At 43.9% G+C, this 24,068-nt stretch overlaps 1 protein-coding gene across 1 annotated transcript in view; it reads left to right on the forward strand.

The window, feature by feature from the left end:
• The window catches only part of AKAIN1 (A-kinase anchor inhibitor 1), a 39,725-nt gene that overhangs the window by 1,083 nt on the left and 14,574 nt on the right, over positions 1–24,068 (forward strand). The gene's annotated exons all lie outside the window — the stretch shown is intronic.

Below are 24,068 nucleotides of genomic sequence, written 5' to 3' on the forward strand. Positions count from 1 at the left end.
TGTGTGTGTGTGCGCGCGCGCGCGCGCGCTTTCGTGTGTCTGTGAGGTGGGGCTGAATGAGAGACCGAAGAGAAAGATGAAGCGTGGACAGAGTTCAGAGTTAACATTTCTAGATCCAAAGTTTGTCTGTCTGTCTGTCTGTCTGTCTAATTTTTCTCCTTCCCCTTTCTAACCCTCTCTCTGTTTTTGCCTGCCCCCTTCCCCTGGCTGTACTTTTATTTTAAGGACAGTGGACAACAGGCAGGCGGAATCACATAGAGGGTGGCGCTCTGTAGTTTTGGTTTGAATATGTCCTGGCCAGGGAGACCAGACACTAGAGAGGAAAAATAAAGCATTTCTAAATGAAAGGAACTGGATCTGGCTTTAAATTTGTTGTTGTTGTTGTTAAAACGGAAGAAAAGGAAGCTCTCCACCTGTCAGTGACCCTCGTCATGTCCCCAAGAGGCCAGCTAAGGAGGTAGGACCCAGCGCCTGCCAGCTCTAAGTTACTGCAAGGGTGGCCTTAAGACACTGATTCTCAGTTTGTGGGTCGCGACCCCCGGACCCTTTCACAGGGGTCACAGATCCTGTACATCAGATGATATTTTACATTACTACTTATAGCAGTAGCAAAATGCAGTTATGAAGTAGCAACAAAAATAGTTTTTTGGTTGAGGGTCAACCACAACTTGAGAAACCATATCAAAGGGTTGCAGCATTAGGAAGCTTGAGAGCCTCTGCCTTAGAGGACTGGCTCCTTCACTCCCTCCCAGAGCCGACAACTTCAGGGAGGTGCTGGGGGGTCCAGTATGTGATGGACAGTCAGTGCAGGGTCAGTGAACTGGAAAGCAGCTTGCCTCCGTGCTCAGAGACACCTATCAGCTTGCCTGCTCTTGTCCCCCTGTGACTCAGTCATCCTGTGAACTGAGCATTGTCGTCCCCACTTTAACCACACATCCTGGAACACTGACAGTCTTCCGGGCTGAGCTGGCACTGCCTGGCTTCAGACTCTGCCTGTTTTGTTTGTCCAAGTCCTCGGGAGTCTTTCCTCCGTGGAGACACGCCCCAGCTACACAGGTGGGGGTGGAGCTGCATTTAGTGAGCCGCTGGTTATGGGGTGATGCTATGAAGGGGGAGGGGCAGTGCAAAGCATGTGACACCACACTGGGGGGGGGGGCGCAGTCTGGTTCCAGGCAACTCACACTTTGAGCAGGAGTTGACTTTGCTGTCTAACGCTCACGTTTGTAGTTGCTGTTTATCTCTGTGGGGGAAATAGTGATGATTCATATCTGCCAAAAAAATGTCAAAAATTGACCTAGATATGGTGGGCATAGAAACTGGTGAACTGTTTCTTGTGTCACCCATCCCGTCCCCAATTTTGAGATTTTCTTGAAAAAGCATAAGCACTTGGAGGCTAAAGATATTATGTCAGTTTACCATTGTGCCTACTGCTCATGTTTTCAAGCCCTCGTGGTTACATTGTTCTGAAAGGAAAACAACAGTGATTTTTTTTTTGAACTGTTAAAATTTCACTGCTGTATTCTCCCTTCTTGCCTATTATTCCTCCAAATCACTATGAACTGGGCGCACTTTCCCACCACATTCCTCCAAGCTCACCTAATACCCAGGAGGGAGACTCTTGTGGGCTAAGATTACTCAGAAATCGACAACCAGCTATTCATGAAGCTCAGCCGGGGGTATTGTGGGTATTGTGTTCTTACCGGATTTTCCCAGAGGTGAATAGGGGTCATAGGTCCTAGCTCTGGCCTGGCTATTTAAATGGTCCTCTGCTTACCTCAGAGCAGAGCTGCCTTCAGTCTAGAAATGCAATAGGACAGGGAAGCACCAGGCGAAGCTTTATGTGACCCTGGTCGGAAGTCACTCTTAGCATTTTCTATAAAACACGTGCGCATTCTCACATCTTGGTGTCCATGCACTGTAAGAACCAAGGCTCTGTGGGCAAGAGCCTTGAGTGGTTTTTCTCAGCCTGACTAGAATAGAAAAACAAACTCCACATCTTTCCTTTCTCTTACACGATTAAAAGACATTGTAACTCAGAAGGAGTTTAATTTTGTGCAGGCTAACTTTAAAATTCTCTAAGGTAAAGGGCCATGCCTACTTTTTTTTTTTTTTAAAAAAAAGGATTTAGATCTGAAGCCTGCTACTCATTTCTTGTACCTAGCATGGCAATTACACAAAATTTAGTTGTTGGATGAGCAACAAGGTGCATCAATTTCTAGGCAAGGACCCTCAAACAGAGGTTAAGCCAATTTGGTGTGCATGGGTAAAAATGTGGCCTTGGGATTCTTCCCCCCAAATCTTTCATTCATCCAGTTACTGTGTCCTCAAACTGAAGGCAAAATACTTCCTGAGCAATGAGAAAAGCTTTACAAGTGTAAATGACCAAGCCCTAAGGGAAGCGAACCAATAAAGAGACACCCTTTGGTTTCCACCTGTGAGCACAGCAACAGCCACCACTGGGGAGGCAGGAGGCGGGGAGTACTGTAAGATGCTTGGACTTCCCCTGTGGTGCTGCTGGGGTTTGGAGTCAGGTACCACAGTCTTCTTCATCTACTCACAGATGAAGCCAAAGTGGAAGAAGGAAGAGAGAGACCACTGGCCATTCACATTAAAGTTGGCGAAGATACAACCACAAGTTCAAGTCTGTTCACTGCCATTTTGTTTTGCCTGAAGGATCCCTGAATCAGAATAATCTAATGAGGAATGAAAAACAGCATTGGAAATGAGAATGGGAGTTCCCTCATCTCTCTGGTCCACACTGCCTCCCCCACTGAGTGCCATACGTTTCAGGGATTAACTCACCTCTCCTGTGGATGGCTTGACATATGCCTGACTTGTTTGGATTTGCCTCAAGTTAGATCCTGTGCCAACCAAAGATCCTTTCTCTTGCACGTAAATCAGGCGATTTCATAATGTCATAAAACGGTGCAACTGCGAGCAATTAGGTCGACAGACCCTGACGTCTAAGCGTAGTTTGGAGAGCATTTAATACCAGAATATCTAAAGAAAGCAAGAAAGCAATTAAGCATATTTAAGAAAATATTTATTACAAGGTAGCTATAGCCTTTGTAGATTTACATAAATCTATAATTTCAATAGTGATGAGTAAATTTTATAGCAGGTTGTCTCAATTGTCAGTTTTATAATATGCCAGCTTTGCAACTTTTTTCTGTAAGTATAGTCTTTTAAAAATGGATTAATTTCTTTAAAATTAACATACACCACATCTAATTTTTGCATACATTTCAATGAGTTTAAAAATATGCACAGACTCATGTGATCACCAAGAGAACCCTCAACACACTAAAGGTTTTTCCCTTCTCGTTGTCTTTTTTGTCAAAGCCTTTCCTCCCTCTTTCGTGTGTTGATCACAGATCTGTTTCCCTAACCATGTGCTTTGTTCAGAATGTCATACGAACGGAGTCATATTGAGCCTTAGCCATCAATGCCACACTGGCAAAATACCACAGACCATATGGCTTATAAATAACAGAAAGTCGTTTCCTACAGGTTTGGAGGCTGGGAAGTCCAAGGTCAGCATGTTGCAGAGAGGGCATGGCAGATGTACATAGCCACACTCTCACCTTGACTTCACATGGCTGACTGTGAGGGTCTCCCACAGATCTTCGGTAATGGAACTGGTGACCTGGTCAGTTCTTGAAACTGTCACCTTAGGAGTTAGGATTTCACACATGAATGTTGGCCCATAACCAATCAAATCATGGCATACAGCATGCCACTTTTGGAGACTGTTTCTTTCTTCCTTCCCTCAGCATGATGGGTGGTGAGCATCGGGACTTTATTGGTTTTATTGTTGAGTAGCACTTCACTGTTTGGACGCATCTTAGGGAAGACATGTAAGCTGTTTCCAGCTTGGGGAGAATATGAATAAAGTTGTGCTAAATTTTCATGTGTGTTTGTGTACAAGCCTAGAATCAGTTTTGGGTAAATGCACCAGGTTTGAGTGCTGGGGCTTATGGGAGGTAAACCTCAGTTGCCCTCTTGAAAACCCTTTTGTTTTCAAGGCAGCCATGAATCTGGGGGAAGCCTCGTTCTCCTCATCCCTGCGCTGCGTGATTCAACATGCATCTCCTTCAAGATCAATGACTGTGGCCCTTTAAAATGATTTTTTGCATTTGTTTATTTTTTAGCGTGTATATGTATGTATGTGTGTGTGCACGTGTGCATGTTTCTGTATGTGTGTGCACACCACAGCACACAGACGAAGGTCTGAAGGTATTTGCAAAACTAGAATTTGTTTCCTGTTTTACCATGTGAGTCCTGGGGATTGAATTCAGGTTGTCAATACTCTTTCCTATTGAACCATTTGCTGTCCATTTGTGAATCATTGTTTCAAGGGCTTATTTGCCAAGTGTCTATTTTCTTGATGTATCTGTTTAAATATTTTGCCAATTTTAAAGGAAAAATTTATATAGTCTGTTGTCAGAGGCACAATATTTGCTATTTTTTTCATTCTTTCAACACCATTTTAAAACTAAATGTTTTTTTAATTTTATTTTAGTGGAGTCCATGTATTTTAACAGGTTATATTTTTTTGTGACATATCCAAGAACTTTTGCCTAATTCAAGGTCTTCAAGACTTTTTTCTCCCATGTTTCCCCCATGAGTTTTATAATTCCATGTCGATGAACTATTTTAAGTTGCTTTTAAGTTATTTTTCCTCAGTTGTGGTAGTACGATTTCTGTGCCCAAGAGGCCTAAGGGAAAAGGGTCTAGAGCTTCTGGTCAGGTCATAGAAAGTTCCAGGGCAGCCTGAGGTGCACTGGGAAACCCTCTCACTTGGTTTGCTCTTTTGGGTTAACATATGATCACGGCACATGTCTGTGAGGTATGGAATGTTATTTCTGCTCTGGTCACATCAGGGAAGCCATCAATTCTGCTTCCCTCTGGCTTCCTTAGGCTTGGAGCCCGAGTTCTTCTCTTTCTGGTAAAATGTACAACAAGACCCTGTGGGCTACGGCCAGTCCCACCATGGCCTATGGCCAGCTCCACTGTGGGCTATGACCAGCCCCAATGTGGGCGATGATCAGCCCCACTGTGGGCGATGGACAGCCCCATTGTGTGCAATAGCCAGCTCCATGGTGCTGTGGATCACAGGAACCAATGCCATTTCTTTAGCTGTGCTGTGGTTCTCACTATCCAGACGTACATCCTCATAGGCTTATGTTATAACTATACTGATCTCTAGACTGAGTCTTTAAACTTCTGCCCTGGACAGAGGCTATACACTAATTTCCATGTCTCATTTTACTTAAAATTACTGTCTTTCAGTTTTATTGAAAAAATTTTGGAAACAACAGATTTCATTCATTTTTGGTGGTGGAGTGATATGCCCCCCTCCCTGCCCTCACCTTTCTCTGTATGTATCTCACATGTTCATTATTTACTCCTCTGTTGATGGACACTTAGACTGAGTCCATGTCTTGGGGGTAGTGAATTGCTTCAGTAAATATCTGTGTGTAGGCCTGTTTGCTATGATTTCTACTTCTTTACTTGTACAGAAGCGAGGTCTGTGGTGGGCCTGTGTTGTCCTTTTGAGGACCGTTCCAAGTGATTTCCAAGATGCTGTATTAATTTGTGTTTGGGTTATAAGGTAAGGACTCCTTGTTCTCGGTGGGATGTCTACACTGGCTAAGCTGTATCTTTTTTTTTTTTTTTTAAGATTTATTATTATGAATACAGTGCTCTGACTGCATGTACACCTGCAGGCCAGAAGAGGGCATCAAATTACATTGTACATGGTTGTGAGCCACCCTGTGGTTGCTGGGAATTGAACTCAGGACCTCTGGAAGAGCAGGCAGTGCTCTTAACCTCTGAGCCATCTCTCCAGCCCAGTTGTATCTTTTTGATAAGTTATTTTAACTGGGTGAGAAGCTGTGTTACTGTGGTGTTGATTTCCATCCCCTAATGGCTAATGATAACCAGCGTTTCTTATGGATTTGTCAACCATTTGCATTTTTTCATTTTTTTATTGTTTTTAAAAATTATTTAAACATTTTTATTTTTTACGTATACATTTATATTATTACACTTTTTCCCATTTTTATTGTGTTTCTTTTTTAGCATTTACATTTATATTATTACACATGGATAAAATAAACTACATACAGTTGGAAGAACCACAAGACAATCAGGAATTATACAAATGTTACATTCATAGTGATTTGGCTATTTGTATTTGGCAAATGAAACAGTATCTATCAAAGCTCATCTTTATTAACTTAAAACATCTATCTTGATCTAAAAACATCTTAATCCCTAACCAGTTAAGCTTAATTGAAAAACTAAACTATCTGTTCTTCAACCCCATCAGAGACTTGAGAAAGAATAAAACTTAAATACCTGAGTGAACCCGGAGCGCAGGTTAGCAGCTTCCAAAATGAAAAAAATGACTGAAACAGTTTGTTGCCAGAACAGTCAGCCAACACTATAATGCTGGAGCATTGTCTTCAGCCTTCTAACCCATGCAGTTCTTTTTTGAGAAAGATATATTCATATCATTTCTCCAAATTTAAAATGATTGTACTTACTTCATTGAATTTTAAAAGTTCCTGACTGACTCTGGATATTAATTTTGGTCGGATGAGTGGTTTGCAACCTCTGCTCCCCAAATTGCTCTGTAGCCCACTTTGCTGGTTGCTTCCTGCACTGTGCAGAATTTTTCTGGTTTTGCTCTTGTTGCTTTTGAGTTTTGTGGGGCGTATCTGGGGACCGTTTGCTTAAGCTCGTGATCACACTGTTTTAATGGTGGTAGCTTTATAATGTGTTTTACAGTCTGATACTGTGATGCATTTCTCTTTGCTTAGAACTTTTCTGCTTTCTAGATTTCTATGGTCCCACATGTTATAGTAGTGATTTTTCTAGCTAGATAAAGATTGTCAGTGTTTTCAGTCAGAAGCAGCGCATAGACCGTTTACCATTTTATGTCATGCGGGAGCAATATCAATATTACTCCATGAAAGGGAAGGTCTTTCCCTTGCTTATGTCTTCCTTAGCCTCTTTCCTCAGTGTTTTAGATTTTTATTGTAGAGATCATTCATGTCTTTGATTCACTCTGACTCACTTTATTTGAGGGTATTCCTCCTCCTCCTCCTCCTCCTCCTCCTCCTCCTCCTCCTCCTCTCCTCCTCCTCCTTCTTTGGCTGTAGATATTTTGACTAGAATTGCTCCCTTGATTTCTTTTTTAGAATCTTGATTTAGAAGCGTGTTGCTTAATTTCCAGTTATTGGAGGAGTCTCTAATTTCTTCTTCCTTTTGATTTCCAGTTTAACTCTATAATAATCAAAGAAGAAAAAAAAATCCCTTGTATTTCAGCCATGAAAGTTTGGTGAGACTTTTGTGATCTGCAATGTGTTTTTACCTCATTGAGTATCTCACATGCGTTTGAAAATGAGCAAGTTGTGCTCTGTGAGGGTGGGTTGCTGTTCGGTTGTTGTTCCGTGTCATCATGACACAGCGAGTCTGGCCCTGGTCCTAGCTGATGCTCAGTCTACTTGGTGTACTGATCACCCATGTTTACAGAGGTGAACTGTGCGGAACAGAAGCTCCGTTGCAGTGCTGCCTGTGAGCGCGAAGGTGACTGAGCAGATCGCATGTATCAAACACTGTGTCTGTGAGGGAAGGCACAAGCCAAGGTCATGCTTCCTTGACAAAGTGACTGAAGGTTAGAAGCTATAAGTCTGTTTCCCTTTAGAGCTAGGGTCACATAATTGCCAATTCATCGTTTGTGAGGCTCTCCATATTGGACTATGGTGGATATTGGGAATTAACTGTAATTTCGTATTCTTTTAGTTACTGTTTTGTTGTTGTTGTAGTGTGGGGGTGGGGCAGGATCTTGTCGTGCCACCCAGCCTGGTCTCACCTTTGAGATCCCCTTGCCTGAGTCTCCTAGCTAAGTGGTAGGATTAAAGGTTTGCACCACCACGCCTAGCCTCGTTTTACTTTTACGTTGGCTTTTTAACAAACGTCATATTCAACAAGGGTATAATGGGTACAGGGAATTATTGTTTTTTAAAAATTATGTGTACCATCTTAAAGGTGATTTAAATAGATTACTAACCATCTAGATGCCTTTCCTCCATAATCACCACATTTTCTACCTCTCCATTATTACTTACATCATATTTCACCATTTGAAAATTGGTGTTGCTATAATTTTAGCTGACCAAAACAAACAAACAAACAAACAAACAAAATAAATAGCACCATCACACAAAATAAATGTTAATATTTTATATGAAGTTTCTAGTTTTTTACTTCATGAACATATTTCCTCTTTAAAACAAAATAGTATTCTGAATACACACACACACACACACACACACACACACACACACACACACACACACAAGATGCAGTCTGCATGCACAGTGGCTGCTATCCAGCCATAAGGAATGGCATCTGGTCATTACAGCTAGACACTGTCTAATGTGCAGGGAGCCAGGCACTAAGTGACAATGTTGCATACTCTCTCCCGTTGATGCTTGTTGTTTTAAACTCTAGTTTATTTGGGGTATTGAAGTCTCTACCTCACTTCCACCAACCACTTAACCCTGGAAAGAGTGTTAGTGGGGAGAGGGGGTGCAGACCCCTTTACTTCTCCAGGCTGTCTGGGGTCAATGGGTTCTTTTGCGGCAACACCAATCTCTGTCCACAGCGAACATGGCAAGCAGTCTCCTCAGAGCTGCTGCGTAGAGACATTTCTCTCCATCGGTCACACCAGCCTCTGGTATCTCCAAACTGCTACATGCCTCACACTACCACTGCACCACAAGCCTCTCTCTCTCTCTCTCTCTCTCTCTCTCTCTCTCTCTCTCTCTCTCTCTGCTCTCCCACTCAGAGGCCCTTTCTGTGCTGCATGAGGCAGGCTGTTACCAGCTGGCAAAGACCACGCCCATCTAGAGACAGTCATAAGCTGTGGACAAACTAAAGCCCAAACTAAAACCCTGCACTTGGGATGAAGAAAAAAAAAACCATGTTTACATAACACAACTGAGTTTACAAAGAAGCCACAACTTCCATTACACGCTGCTGTATGTGGAAGCCGGACAGGGCTGATCTGAGTTAAAACAGTGACTTCCGGAGAAGGGAGGAGTGGAGAAAGGAGGCGAGCTAGCAGACACGGAAACGTGGAGAGAAGGAGTGTGTTCCGGTGCTGCACTGCACAGTGGGATGAGTATAATTCACAGGAACCTATTATGTACTTTATGGACATCTGGAGGAAAGACCCCAAAAGCTCCGAACACAAGGGAGACGGAGATACGTGCTGATGGAGTGTGTTGAGCCGGATCAGTGAAACCGAGGGGCAGCAGACTAAATGGCATCCATGGCTGGTGTCCTGCGTTTCATCAGTCTTGGGGAAATTTACTCACCTGGGTGGAGGTTATGAAACTTTAAAGCGGAAGTGCTCCGCCAGGCTGAGCTGAAGGAGCAGGTGTCTGAGCGCGTCTTGGGATGAATACGTTACGAATCATGAGAGGCTGCTGTTTAAAGGCTAGCAGCTGCACGCACGAACGCAGATGGCCATCTCGCTGCTCTGAATGATTCCGGTCTTGTCTAAATTTAAACGCTGGCTGCGTGTAGGGGCAGGGAACGAGCTCTTAAGACCAGTGGCCAGCACAGAGAGTTCAGGTTCTGGGGAGAACCCCACACCCCGTGTTTCTAATGCCCTGAGTCGGGCGAGCTTGTATGCCACGGCATCGCTCCCCGGTTGGTATCACAGTCTGTTTGGAACTAATTTCCCGTACTGCGGCTTCATGTCCTAGCCGGGAACTATTCTTTGAACACTCACATTGGGCCAAAGATCATGTTCAAAGAATAGTATCTAAGGATGTGTGTGTGTGGCACTATTATTGGTGAGATGGTCACACGGCCCTCTCTGTGGGTGTGAGGAGGACTTGCCACACGGCTCAGCCTTCTTTTCCATTCCTGTCCTAATTGGTCGCTTGCAGCGTGGTTAGACGCACAGCGCCTTCCCTCAGGGTAAAGACAATTCTTCATAGGAATTAATAAAGGAGAGACGGACACAAAGTAAGGGAGCTCGAGTCTATGAGGAAACCTGACGTGTGCGAAACGTGTCGCCTGGCTCCGTACAGCACAGGACAAGTTTAGCTAAGGACGTGCCAAAGCACGGCTTTCCTTATCTCGTGGCTGCCAAGGTGTTTCACATTCCTAATGGTTGCTGCTGACTTGTTCACTGAAATAAGGAGGTAAAAGTAAAATTATTTCTCCGATTTCCTTAAAAATCTATTTTTTTTTCAAACTTAGACAAATAGTCCTTATGATTCTCGAGAAATAAGCTCAGAGTCTGAGTCAGTGTTTCTTCCAGGACAAGTATGGCAGTTGTTTAGTATTTGGATAGGGTACCACTTTGCAACTCATGTCTAGTGCTGGATGAGAGATGTTATTCTTGTCTCCGTGGGATTTATTTATAACATTCTTAGTAAACCTTTGACTCCCCCCCCCCTTCCCTTAATTTTTGGATATTCTTATCATGTAGCTCTAGATTTTGCAGTGTAGGGCAGGCTGACCTTGAACTCAGAGACACAATATTCTCTCTCCCAAGTCCCTCCAAATTCATCTCATTAAAGATGTGCATCACCACACCCAGCCTTTTCTGTTTTAATTGTACATTTTTTTTGTAAAAATACAAAATAAAACCCATATGCTCACTGCAGTGTCATCGCTGAGGGTTTCACCATCCCTAACAATGAGTTCAGACTGAAATTCTCTATAGCTCAGAATAAATTATTTTACCACATGATGAAGTCATGCCGTAAAAGTCAATAAATAGCAGTTACTTTATTCAAGAAAAAAGAAGTTACATCACAGAGGTCATATTTGAAAGCTTCACTCACCTTGCTATTTATTTTATTTGTGCATGGAGCCCAATGTTAGTTGCAGGCAACTGAATTGATTAAAAAAAAAAAAAAGACCTACCTTCACTTCCCCTCCCCCACTGTATAAAGGGTCTGATGAAGGAGAGATAAGCCTGTTTTTTAGGATTCCAAGTGTGGGATGGGGAACGGTCTTGTGAGAGAACAGGTGATGTTAATCCACTAGAAGACCAACCACCTAGTGCAGGAGCTTGATTGTTGCCATCTGAAAAGATCCTGGGAACAGACTCTGGGAGGAGATATATAAATGAGCCCAGAACTGGAGGCGGGGCTTTTTGGAGACTTCAGATAGTTTTGGCTGTTCATCGCTGCACTTTGAGATGCTCCTAGAGAGAACGGGGCTCCGGCTCCTGCTGGGGTTCCGGGTTCTGGTTACTCCAAGTTCCAGCAGAAGAAATCCTGCAGATTACGTCAGGAGAATCATTCCTTGGAACTGATATCCTTATGGTTTTGTTATTGTGTTCTTTAATCCTCTTTTCCCTAGTGTTTTGGTTAGTCGGGTTATAAGTGACGTACGCTCGGTTAATAAGTTCGTAATAAATTATATTAATTAAATTAAGAAAATTGTGCCTACAGTCTGACCTGTCTGTGAAGGTCACATGCATCTGACCTGAAGGAAAAGAAATAGCTTCCATGGTGGGAATAGGGCAGGAGTATCAGGAAGGCGCAAATTGGTGTGGGTTTTTATATGTGTATATGGCCACATGATTTTCATAATTCCACTATTTTTTTCAGTAAACTGCTTATCTTCTGTGAATTTTAATATAAAGGACATTAAGGGCTAGAATTCTGTGTTTGAAAGTCACAGGGTGCAGGGAGGATCAAAAGGAAGACTGGCTCAATTCTGTTGAGTGACAAGTGACTCACCTTGGGTCTGATTTCCTTTGGGAGGGTAGTTCTGGATGTGGGGGGTGGGGAGATGGGGCTGGGGGAGGGGCGTTGACAGGTCCTTTCCATTATGTCTGTTCAGGAATGTAGACGTGCTCTATAGAGGAGTGTGCTGTGTTTGAATAAGGGAAATTGAGGCAGACCCTGGGCTTTCTGCATGCCAAGCAAGCTTTCTACCACTGAGATACAGCCCAGCCCAGGAAATGGTCACTAACAGCTCTGAATGGCCATAAAGATGCCCTCAAGGAGGAGGCAAACTCTTAGCCGGAAAGACTCTCTGTGGAACGGGCTTGTTTGATCTGGCTCCTCATTATGACCCTGACAGAGGTAAATTCCCTTCGGTGACAGTGGCTACAAGCAGGACAGAACAAAGTCATGCTAGGCTCCCTTTAAAGAGTCACCTCAAGCATAGGCAGACGGCAAAGCTGAGGTGGGCTTTTACAGAAAGGCAGAAACCCCTAGAAACAGCACGAAAAGTATCTCAGAAGTGTGTATGGGAGGATGCCTGGGTCAGGAAGAGCCCACCCCGGGAGACACTTCCTCCAACCAGGCCACACCTCCCGATTCTTCTCAAGTAGTTGTCACTCAGAAATATACACCCATGGGGGCCAATGCTATTCAAATAACCACAACCTGAGCTGGCTCAGTCCTTCCTTGAAGGAGGAAAGATGTAGGGTTTAGGAGCACAGCACAATTTGGAGGCAGCCATGGATTCACACTGAGGACCTGAGGACCAGTCATCTCTTACTTGGCTGTTGGGTCACAGCGTCGACTGCGACAAAATCGAAATTGGTGAAGGAATCAGGCAGCACACATGTCAACCACACTCAGGGACAGCCTGTCCAGTGTCATTCTAGGCAGTGTTTGGTTTTCCAGCCAGGAATCTGGACTAGCTAAAGAAACAGGGGGAATTGCCTTGGTTTCATATTACAGAATAGCATATCATTGCAAATTTCAACTACAGAAGGAAAGAACTGAGGGAAGGAGATTATTGAATTAGTTTTCCTTCAGGTCCAAGGCTTACACTTTTATTATGTGACTTAACAGAAGCAATTTACATAGTAAAATTAAATCTATTATTTATAGTGTTTATAATGTCTTACTTTTAAATTAATTTTACTATTATCACATATGCTAGGTGTATTACTTTGTTTTTTGAAAATCCAGGAATTGAACTGGTTTTTATAATGCTATAAAGATTTACACACACACACACACACACACACACACACACACACGAAACAGAGAGGTTATTTAAAATATAAGCTACAATATTTAATAATGTAAAATATTATGCAGTGTCCTCATATCTTTTAAAAACATAACTCAAAGCTAGTATATGAACTAAGGCTTTAAATCAGAGATGTTGGTTTAACAGTTTTCTACTCACTCGCTATTTGACTTGAGGGAGTCACTTAGCCTCTGAGCCCCAGATGTCCTAGTTATAGAATTGATAATAGCCTTTCTTATTTATAGAGTTGCAATCATGACTTAAAGAGAAACATGTAGAATGCTTAATGAACTACACATCACATAGAAAATCGAGTTATAATTATATTTAGGTTATTAACCTCAGTCAGAGTCTCAGCTTACATAATTGATCAAAAAAATCCTATGCTATTCTGAGGCACTGATGCCAGCTCCTGTGGGTTTCACTGTGTAGCTCAGGCTGTCCTTGAACTCACAACCCCCTCCAGCCTCAGCCTTCAAGGTAGCAAGAGCACAGGCAAGCACCATCATGAGGAACTCAGCGTAGTAGTTTCTATTAAAAACTCATTTCCATTTTTTATGCTTTTATTTTATTTTCATGAAGATTTTATTACTCACCACTTTTCATGATTACCCTTTTGTCCTTTAGTTAAAAGAACTCCAGTGCATCCTCCCCATCCACATGCACACACCACAACTGGGGCACAGCAAGCTTTCAGGAATCGATCCGAGGTTACAGCCTTTGTGTGATTTAGACAGCACCACCATTTTCTTCTATAGTGGCCCACTCCTTGGCAGGAACCCCATGTTCAGTCTGAAAATGCTCCTCGGGGAGGGCCTTACAGATGTGCTAAAAGGGAAGTGAGTCAAGCTTCTCAGAAATTGCTACTCCCAGCAGTAAAATTTCAATTTCTTACATTCTTGGTAACTAAGTAAGTATACATGGGAGAGTCCCAGTAGCAAATTCTTTCCTGACACTGGGTTTCGTTTCTCTGATAATGTTATCAGCTACCTTTGCCTTTGGGGATAGGATTCCTAGGGTACAATACATGTGACTACTTTAAAAGCTATATAAAACTCGTCACTTGTATTGCTTGATTTAAATGGTTAGGCGAAGTATGCTGAGAAAGATAGGACTAACCCAGCCATGCATTAGGACTGATTCTTCTGATAAGCGCTTGATAAATGAAGCTGTAGCTCCTGTAGCTCCGAGCGGATTCCTGGCCTCAGCCTTATGTGTAGAAGGAGGGTGAAATGCATGCGGCTCTGTGCTAGTTACCCATTTCTGCAGAACAAAGCGCAGTGGAGCTCAGTGGCTACGCGGTGTGGGATTTGTAGCGAGCTCAGCTCTGCCCTGTTTGCCACTTGCCAGAAGACATGGATGTCAGAGGTTTGGGTCAAAGGCTTGTTTACTTGAAGACTTGATTGACAGCCTCTAGTGTAAGACTTGATTGGAGCCCCTTCATATTGCTTGCCGTATGGCCTGGAACTCTCGTATGACGTGAAAGGACCATATGCCGCCTTCTTATGGCAAACCTTTGGAAGTCCGGTACTACTGCATTGCATTAACCTAGGCAAGTTCAAGGAGCCAGGGCCGTGACCCCTCACTGACAGGTGGGCAAAGTTCTAAAGAAAATAGGACACAAGATATGTATGCAGAATATACTGTTAGTGAATATTTAAAAAGCCAAAATATACAAAAGGATGTGGTTTGTAACCAGTAAATGAGAATGCAGCGTTGTTACTGCCTTTGTAAATTACTAGACTGCTGTGAAGGAGTCTCTTTGGTCAGTGGAGTCTCAGCTTGTAGGTTGTTAGTTCAGGCTGAGGGAACTCAAGCCCGAGGGTTCACTTGCTCAGTCATCCAGAAGGAGCTGAGGCCAAGAGACTGAAGTTGGGACTGTCCATCACAGGTGAGACTGAGGAGCTGCCACTGACGGTCACGGAACCGACCTCTGAATAGTGAATGAGGGCAGGTAACTGGCAACAGCTCGTGATAGTTGAAGATAGCCATGCGCCTAAAAAATAGCTCTTCTTTTTACTCTGGAGTGTATTTGCGCTCAGTGGTAAAGCTGTTGTTTTGCGCCTATTTTGTGAATTAATATGATCAATGAGCTTCTGCAAAGATCACTAATATTGTATAATATATAATAGGCAATAATTTTTAGGAAATTATTATGAGTGTTAACATGTATATCAGGCAATAATTTTAGGAGATTGTTGTGAGTGTTAAAATATATGCATTGATGTTATAGAAGGCACTTCCTTCTGTTGCGTGCAATTGCACACAGCATGTGATTGGCTATGGCCATAGTTACCTAACCTTTAGGCAAGCACACACCTGAAAAGCGTCAAGCGAAAAGTGACAATGAGCAGGTGAGCAGCGCCTAGAACGGCAGGTGGGCGATACAGAGAGGGTTTGATGAGTTAGTGTGCATTTCTTTCCCAGGGAATAGTGGATATGATTTATTGCTTTGCCATTTTTTCTGAAATATATTAATTAAAACGGATTTAAGGGTTTTTTGTTTTGTTTTTTTTGTTTTGTTTTGTTTTTTAATTTTAAAGGCTTTATAACATAACCCAGCTAAACTCAGAGAGGCTTTTGAGGGGCCTAGGGTGACACTGGGGTGACACATGAGTTGATGGTGGTACCATGTGATGGTGACCCACGTGACGGCTCTGCACTACACGATAGCCTTTCGGTTACTGACAGGTTATTTTTCATCTTCCAGTGACCATGGCTTCCTGGAGCTGAGCTGTGGGGAACTCCTTTGGGGAGGGGCTGCTGGCTGATAAGGCACGTCTGTCAAGGTCTCAGGTGCAGGAGTTGGCTATCCGTTTGTGCTGCGTAGTTGCTGTCTGGGTGAATTTTGCTCGTACCTCTGGTGGCGGTTACTTGCGTATGGTAGGTAACTCGTCTAGACCGTGGTATCTGTAATTTGGTTCAAACACTGGTCTGGGTGTTGCTGAGAGAGCAATTTTCAGATATGATTAACATTTATTTCATCATATCTGAGTGAAGCAGATTATTTTCCTGGATTTGGTTGGGTCTCACACAATCTGTGGGCAGATTTGTGAGACAAGACCGAGGTTTGCTGAAGGCGAAGCAACTCTCAAGACCGCATCTCGGGTATTAGGCTGCTCTCCAAACATGCTGCCCTGATGCGCTTGCGCACAAGATGGCGCCATCGGCGTTTCCCTTGTCTCCAGTCTGCTGGATTTCCTTGCACACTTTTAAGTTCTCAGCTTCCAGGAGCTAAGTCCTTAAAGGAAATCTCTCTTGTTCTGGTGAGTCCTGACTTTAAGAGCAATGGGAAACTGACTAGCCTAGGCTTCAGGATAAAGTCGCGTGTTAAGCAGTTGACACTGTGGAGCGGAGACAGTGGCGTTCCGGAACCATGTGCGCAGGTTCTGGAATTGAGTCCCTTGAGTCTGAGCCCAAACCACTCAGCTGAGTGGTCTGCAGCAAGTTATTGATCATGTTCAGCTGCAGCTTTCGGTATCTGCGATGCTCATGTTCTTTCAGGGATATGCTTACAGGGTTCTGTCAGCGATGGCTCCTTCAGGAAGATTGCGTTAGGGTAGTGGGGACATAACGGAGTGCTCACACCCCCTGCACCCTCCTCCCTTCCTGTCTCCATCTCCCTCCCTTCCTGTGTAGGGGTGAGTGGATTCACACTCAGTATGTAGCCCAGGCTGCCCCCGAACGCTAGGTCTCCTTCAAGTGAGCCTTTTGTCTTATCACACTCTACCTACTGTTCACTCCTGATACATAAAAACATACTTTTTCACTTTGCTTCCAAAAAGGCTTAGGAATAAGCCAGTGACAAAAGTTCTGGTAGTAACTGCAACACCAGGAGCGTTGTATTCATATAGCCTTGGAGATGTGGCAGATCAATGGTGGCTTCTTCCTCTGTCAGTTCCTGAATGTGGCTGGCTCTCTTCCTGCATGAAGGGAAGACAGCATCCACTCACCATATCATCTAGAAGAATCCATGGGACCACTCATGAAAAGTGCTTAGTAGTGCCAGGATCACAGCAAGAGTTCAGAACAGATTATCTGAGCATAGCAGTCAGCTGCAACGACAGGAATTTTATTGCAAAGATTGGATCCAGATCCAAAGTGAATAACAACAATAATAATAATAATAACAACAACAACAGCAGCAGCAGCAGCAGCAGCAGGAAGAAACAGGCCAGCTGGGCAAATAAACATGATATATTCTGCCATGGGCTTCAACCAGTTTTCACTAGAGATTAGTAAGAAGCAAGTTCCTCAGGCATGGTCAGATCACCACCACATGGCTCCTGCCTGGCTTCACGGTTGTTATTGTTAGCACTTCATTTGGTGGTAGTTGAGAATCCATCCCACAGAACATTGCCTCTGCTACAAACTGGGCTGTTGAGCTTCTGCCAGGCTGATCCTGCCTGGGAGTTGTGCACAGTTGGCAACACTGGTGTGACAGATGCAGAAGCTGTCGCTGAGCCGACAGTGCCTCCCTCGCCTTGCCCACATTTGCGGGGGGGGGCGGTGGAAGCTTTTCATTCTGAATTTTGCTTTGGTACGGAGCCTTTGCCTGTGAGACTCAGGCAGAAGCTGGGTATTACATTACAGTGATGGTTCATCCCCACAACCCGGGACTGGCTCAGCTCCTGTCGTGTGGCCACAGAAGTTGAGAGGAAGCCTGCCAGTAGGGATGCACAGAGGAAGATCTCCCCACTTCACTGTCTGTGTCCCACCTAGAGCCATAGATTTAACGCTTAAAAGAAGTATGCACTTTCCTCTGTTTCTTCTCTTTGCTCATTTGGGCGTTCATCTTTAGCATATATAGAATAGCTTTTCAACCTGTTCCATTTGCCACCTGCTAGTCACTTACCGCTTTAACTATTATGCATTTAAAACATTTTAGTGCAAGTAGCAAAGATATTCTGCATCATGTCCATGTTGCACTTAATCTGGTTTTTAACATGACAAAGTGGTTGGCAATTTGCACACCCTGCATGTTTGCACAGCCAGCTGCTCACCTTGGTCACCTAAGCCAGGCATGTTCGGGACTTTGCAGATGAGAAGAGGGGGGCTTGGGGAGCTAAGCGTGTTTATAACTAGGGCCTTCACTGAGTCCCGAGAAGCAGAGGCTCCGAGGCTCTGCTGAACTCCGGCTTGCAGTTCCTGAAGATGCTAACTGGGAATAACCTCTTGGTGACCTTAAATTATGTTCTGCCAACTTCCTCTTAGAAGTCGGTTCCAAACTGCTGCCGCTTTCAGTGCCAGGGGACCAAGAACAGAGAACAAAGTCAGGCTCTGGACCCCTCCCCCTATTCCCCCGCGTTGAGCATAACTGAAAATTACTTTTGTTGACACATTGTAGCCTCGTGGATGCTTTTGGTTGAGATAGGCTTTGATTTTCACTCTGGTGAAATCGTGTGGGAAGGTAGGGTATTTGAGGATTCCTTTGTTTTGGGGCACAGAAGGGAGCCCTGTTCTGTGAAATAACACTGGATGAGGTTCTGTGTCTGGCTGGAAGACTAGAGGGAAAAGAGAGAGCATGTTAAGACACCTTTCTGTACCTCTTGGGGAAAGTGAAAGGGAAGATTTGATGATCTCTAATTTAAGAAGAGTCAAAGTTACTCAGGAAACAAAGCAAAACAAAACTGCAGCATTTTGTTGTAAAACAGGCAAATCCAAATGCACTACTACACACGCTGAGCATCTTCATGCCTGTGAAGAATTAATACTGTAACAAGCAGTTGAAGAAAGGTTCTTACATAGATGATAACTCTTCATTTAATTTGTTATGCAGCTTAGTGTAGATATTCTACACTTTAATTAATTTCTCAGAAATCGATTTAAAATAGGGAGAGGAATGACTTCTCATAGAGATTGCAGGGCACATCTGTGAGCTCTGAGTATCAGAAGGATTTTCTTTTCTAGGAAGGAATGCTTGGGCTTGGCCGGTGACTTGTTGTCAGCACATAGATTAGTGGGGAGGCTGGCTTTATACCCAGACCTTCATGCTCAGCCCATAAACAACTGAAAACTTGAAGGTCAAAGGACAAAAGGCATTTGGAGCGCAGCGTTGACAGGTCCCCAGGTCACAAGCAAGCTGCTGTACCTGCCTCAGCAGAGGAGCCGGGATACACGCCACATACGCCTCTGTTCCGGTATTTCAGGACGTGAGTTTGCAGATATTCAGGCTGATTTTTAGGCAGAGGCCAACATTACTTATAAACTTTGTTATCTTGATTCATGATTGCATGAAAGGTGGTCTGTACTTTGCACACCAACGTAGCCAGATAAACGATGGAGTTTCACTATTGGCATTTTCACACATTGCATGATTATACATCGTTCCTAGTTGCACCCCTCCCCCACGGTCCTCACTCATCTGCTCTGATCTTCTTTTCTGGTTCATTTCTTCCTCTCAGAGAGTAATAGGTCTCCTGCCTGCTTTTGTGACATGGATTCCGTAACTGCCCCTCCCCCCTTAGGATTCCCTCTTCTCTCATGTCCCGTTCCTAGTTTCATGCCCTACATGTACACGGTGCAAGTACACACCAAGAAATTTCAGTTTAAACTCTGCATATGGCATTGGCTTATGTTGTTCGATGTAAATTTGTTTGTAGTTCCATTGACTTTCCTGGAAAGGTTATGCTTCTTAATGAACAAAAAAATTATGTTGCATATACATCACATTTTATTTGTTGTTTATTCATTAGTTGGGGGATATTTAGGCTGGCCCAGTTTCTGAGCCACTGTGAAGAGTCAGCGGTAAGCGAGTGTGTGTGTTGTTTCTGTGTTGTGCTTTAGCTGGGTGCTGTGGTCACTCTATTTTTGGATTTTTTTGAGGAACTGCTACATTGATTTGCATATGGGTTCCCAAGTTTATAGTCCCACCACAGTGTTGTTAAATGTGCCCCTTTCCCTGTGTCCTGACCAGCTTTTGTTGACTTTGCTTTCTTTGATGAAAGGCATCTGTCTGCAGAGAGTACTCAGTGGGTTTTAACTTCCATTTTCCTGAAAGCTAAGAATGTCTGGAGAGGTGGCTCAGCAGTTAAGAGCACTGACTGCTCTTCCAAAGGACCCAGGTTCAATTCCCAGCACCCACATGGCAGCTCACAACTGTCTGTAACTCCAAGATCTCACACCCTCACACATAACACCAATGCACATAAAATAAAAACAAATAAAAAAAAGAATGTTGTACTTTTTAAAAATACTTGATGACGACTTGGAGGATATCTTCAGAACTGTCTGTTCAGGCCGTCGGCCTGTAAGTTAGGTGACTTGAGGGTTCTACATGCTTAGATTTACAGCTTTGTATGTACTCTACATGTTCATCCCCAGCCTGTTGTATACCTGGCAAGCATTTTCTCCTGTTCTGGAGGCAGTCTCCTCACTCTGGTGACTGTTTCCTATGTGTGTGTGTGCCCGCCCACATGTGTGTATGGGGGTGTGCATGCCGCGGCATACACGTGGAAGCCATAGGAAATCTTTGTGGAGTGTGTTCTCTCCAACATTTGTGCTGGTTCTGAAGATCAGTGTCACGCTGCCAGCCTTGCACGGCAAGCTCTTTTAGTTGTTGATTCAGCTCCCTTGCCTGGTTTTCAAGGATCTTGTTCAGAATGTTTGTATTCCTGTTCACCAGGGAAAGTAGTCTGGAGTTTTATTTGCTGTGCCCTTCCCCAGTTTGGCACTGGCATTGTGGGAGGAACTGAGTCATACCCCTTCCTTTCCCTCTCTGTTTTGTCGAACAGTTTCAAGAGTGTCTGTGTCAGTGCTGTCCTGCTGGCTGAGCTGAGCATCCCGCCACCTGCTCTTTATGGCCTGTCAGCCTCTGGCGCTCCCGCTCCCCACAGCTGCCTTCCTGGGAGGTCTGTCACCCTGGGGTCACGGCAGGTTAAATCCTGCCTCCCCGACTTTGACTTTGGTTGTTTCTTATAATCAGGCTCCCCAGGAAGCTCCATTTAACAGAATAGGACCCCTTTCAAGATGGCGCCTACAAGTAACAAAAAGGCAGCTGCATTCCTCTCCACTGCTGAGCAGCCCCTTGGAGGAATCACACTAGTTCCCTAATCAATCAGCGACAGTACAGGGGGCTTGTGAGGGCTGGGAGCTTGTTCTGGGGGTCATCTTTAATCAGAAATGTCTGGAATGCCTTTTGCCTGGGGCTTCTATGTCCTGTTCCTGTTTGCCTCTGCGGTTTTCTTCAGTTGTTCTGCGAGTTTCTGTAGCTCCTGTCCTTTGTCACAGAGTCCATGGCTTCTTGTCCCAACTCTTCTCCCTAACTGGCCGCGCGGAGGCACCTTCTGGCCAGCCGTCGTACCTGGAGCTCCCCTGGGAAGGGAGTTCTGCCTTGATTTCCTTTACATTACACGTGGGTGGCATAAATGTTATTAACTTTCTTGCCATGGATTCTTCAAGCGTTTGTTAAGCTACAGCCCTTCAACCACGTGTTCTCCACTACAACTGAGGACCAAGTTGAGGACATGTTAAGTCACAGAGAGATGTTGTCTATAACCCTGAAGGGGTCTCTGACTTCTCACCCACGGCCCCATCCTGCACCCTGTAGGAAACAGTTGAGTTAATTGGGTTCCATGTAATCAATAAGTTAACACACTTTTACTTGTTTTTCTTTAGGAATATTTTTTTTGCATGAAAAAATATACTCTTAAATGCAAAATTAGTGTGTATTTATAACCCGATCGTGTCTTTATATTGTGCTAACTCTACCCCAAATTCTAAGAAATTAAATGCTTATTCTTCTAATTGATTGGATCCTGGCCTGTTAATGTAGGAGAACTTTCTAATAAGAAGCACAGATCCTAGTAAGTATGTGTCTCATCTTTTTTCATCTCTCTGTGTATTGGTTTAGAGAGTGCATGCTTTTATATTAATCCACTTCTATACGCATTTTGTGTTTAGATTGAGTTTTTAAACCATGGGTTTGTCTGTCTTACTCTAGGTTTTCTGTACATGGTTAAGTCACGGAGTCCACAGGCAGCTTCATTGCGTGTCACATGTCCTCACATGTGTACTGGACTTTCCTGCTCGTCCAATGTTAGAATTATACCCTTTCCCCAGTCTTCTAAAAAGGCACAATTGTACTAATGGATTTTAAAAATAAACTGTCCAGTACATTATGTGATTCAAAAAGTATACAGATGGATCCCAAAGACGCTGAGTCATATTGTCCAGCCTTGATATTGACCGTGTTGTCTGCCAGCCTTTCCTTTTCCTCCTTTGAAAGTCTCCATCTCGACTCACCTGATCCTGATCGCAGGGTGAGCACATCCTCCTGATCCTAGGGTGAGCACATCCCTCTGACAGCCCCTGCTTCCTTTCCCGCCTTCCTCCCGTCAGTGTCTCTGTCTCCCTATGGGAGGAGAAAACTCTCTCCATATCCACAGTCTGGATTCTCTGTAGGTTAAAAACATTGGCTTGTTGGCAGCCAGCTAACAACTTCTTGTAACACTTTCCTAAAGTTAGCAGCAATGAATTAAAATGGCTTTTTATGAGCAAGAAAATGACTAAGCCAACTTCAGAGAGACAAGTATCACAGTTTTATCTCATCTGTGGTCACTAGATTTTACAGTGCACCCCCACACGCCCCACCCCATGCCCACACGTATATGGACAGAGGGATGACAGGTAACAGGAAGGTAAAGCTGCCTAGGGGGACAGAGGAGACTAATGGGGGGAGGAAGGCTGAGAACAGGGAGGGTGCGGGGGGGAGGGGGGCTCATGGCGAGGGGCAAATATACCTGAGGGTATTTCTGGCCTTTGGCTTCACCACGAAGTACAATTTGAATATTTTCCATGTGATTTATTTCTGCCAATGAATCCAAAAATTATCATACAACTATCATAGAAGAGGTAGTTACAGTTCCTCTCAGAACATTTAAAAAATGTTGCCCATGACCTGAGTCCTTTGAGACATTTAACTATAATTAAAGCAGGCAAACCTCAAAATGATACCCTGACTTGAGGCATAGAGAGGTGTAGGTGAAGTCTTCAGCATTCTGAAATGAATGGTTTAAACTTTTGCGAAGGTTAATTTTTAGTTTTCTGCTTCTCAAATTATAGTGCACCTTTAGAAATTAGCTGCTTAGGCGCAAAAGGCAAACTGGGAATGTAGGGGCCTGAATCATTCGCTTGCAAGCTCCATGAATTACATGAGCCATGGAGGTAGCTACATGAGTAAAAAGATGGCATTAAATAACAAGATACAGGGCCGAGGGAGGACCCAGTGCTTCTGGCAGAGAACCTTGTTCAGTTCCCAGCTCAGCGCAGCTCACAGCCGTCTGGAACTCCAGTTCCAGGAGACCTGACACCCTCTTCTGGCCTTGCATGTTGCGTGTTGCACATACACAGGGAAGCACAAACATTCTACCCATATAATAAAAGCAAATAAGTCTGAACAAAATAACAGTGTGCATAGCCCTATGCCCCCAAAACCGTACCAGCTGCAGATGGATGCGTTCTGTGAATGAGGCAGTACAAGCCAACAAAGACTGTAGATGTCCGCAACAGTGCTGATCTTTGGAACAATATTAAACAAAAGCAAAGATGTGATTGTGAGAAAATCCTCATGACTTCTTATCTTGTGGGACGAGAGGATCACTCTGGAAGATTGTCATACTGCCTAGTTCTTACATTGAAGGTGGCTAAAGACAGCAGCCAAGTGACAGATGATGGGTGAAGATTTTGTGGTTGGAACATTGTGTTCTATGAAAAAAAATCAAGAATTGTGAACACCGTGGATTACTTTCTCCTGACAGAGCAGAAACTACAGTTCTTGCTGTGCTGGCGTTGTAAGGGCTTACATTTTTACTGGCTATTGTGCCTCATGTAATTCATTTCTGTTTTCCAATGTGTTTGCTAGAAATACTCACTGCACTATTTCCCATGACGATTAGATGCAGGGAACAGTTTTATTTTGGGATAACTAACCGGCACGCTTAGAGATATTACTTCACTTCCCTCCCTCCCACCCAGTATCTAGTTCTGAGACAAAAAGCTCAAAGCATTTAACTTGGCGCTTTCATTTCTGGAAA

The sequence above is a fragment of the Acomys minous genome (assembly GCF_964271855.1).
Source record: "Acomys minous genome assembly, chromosome: 4".
Taxonomy (NCBI): domain Eukaryota; kingdom Metazoa; phylum Chordata; class Mammalia; order Rodentia; family Muridae; genus Acomys; species Acomys minous.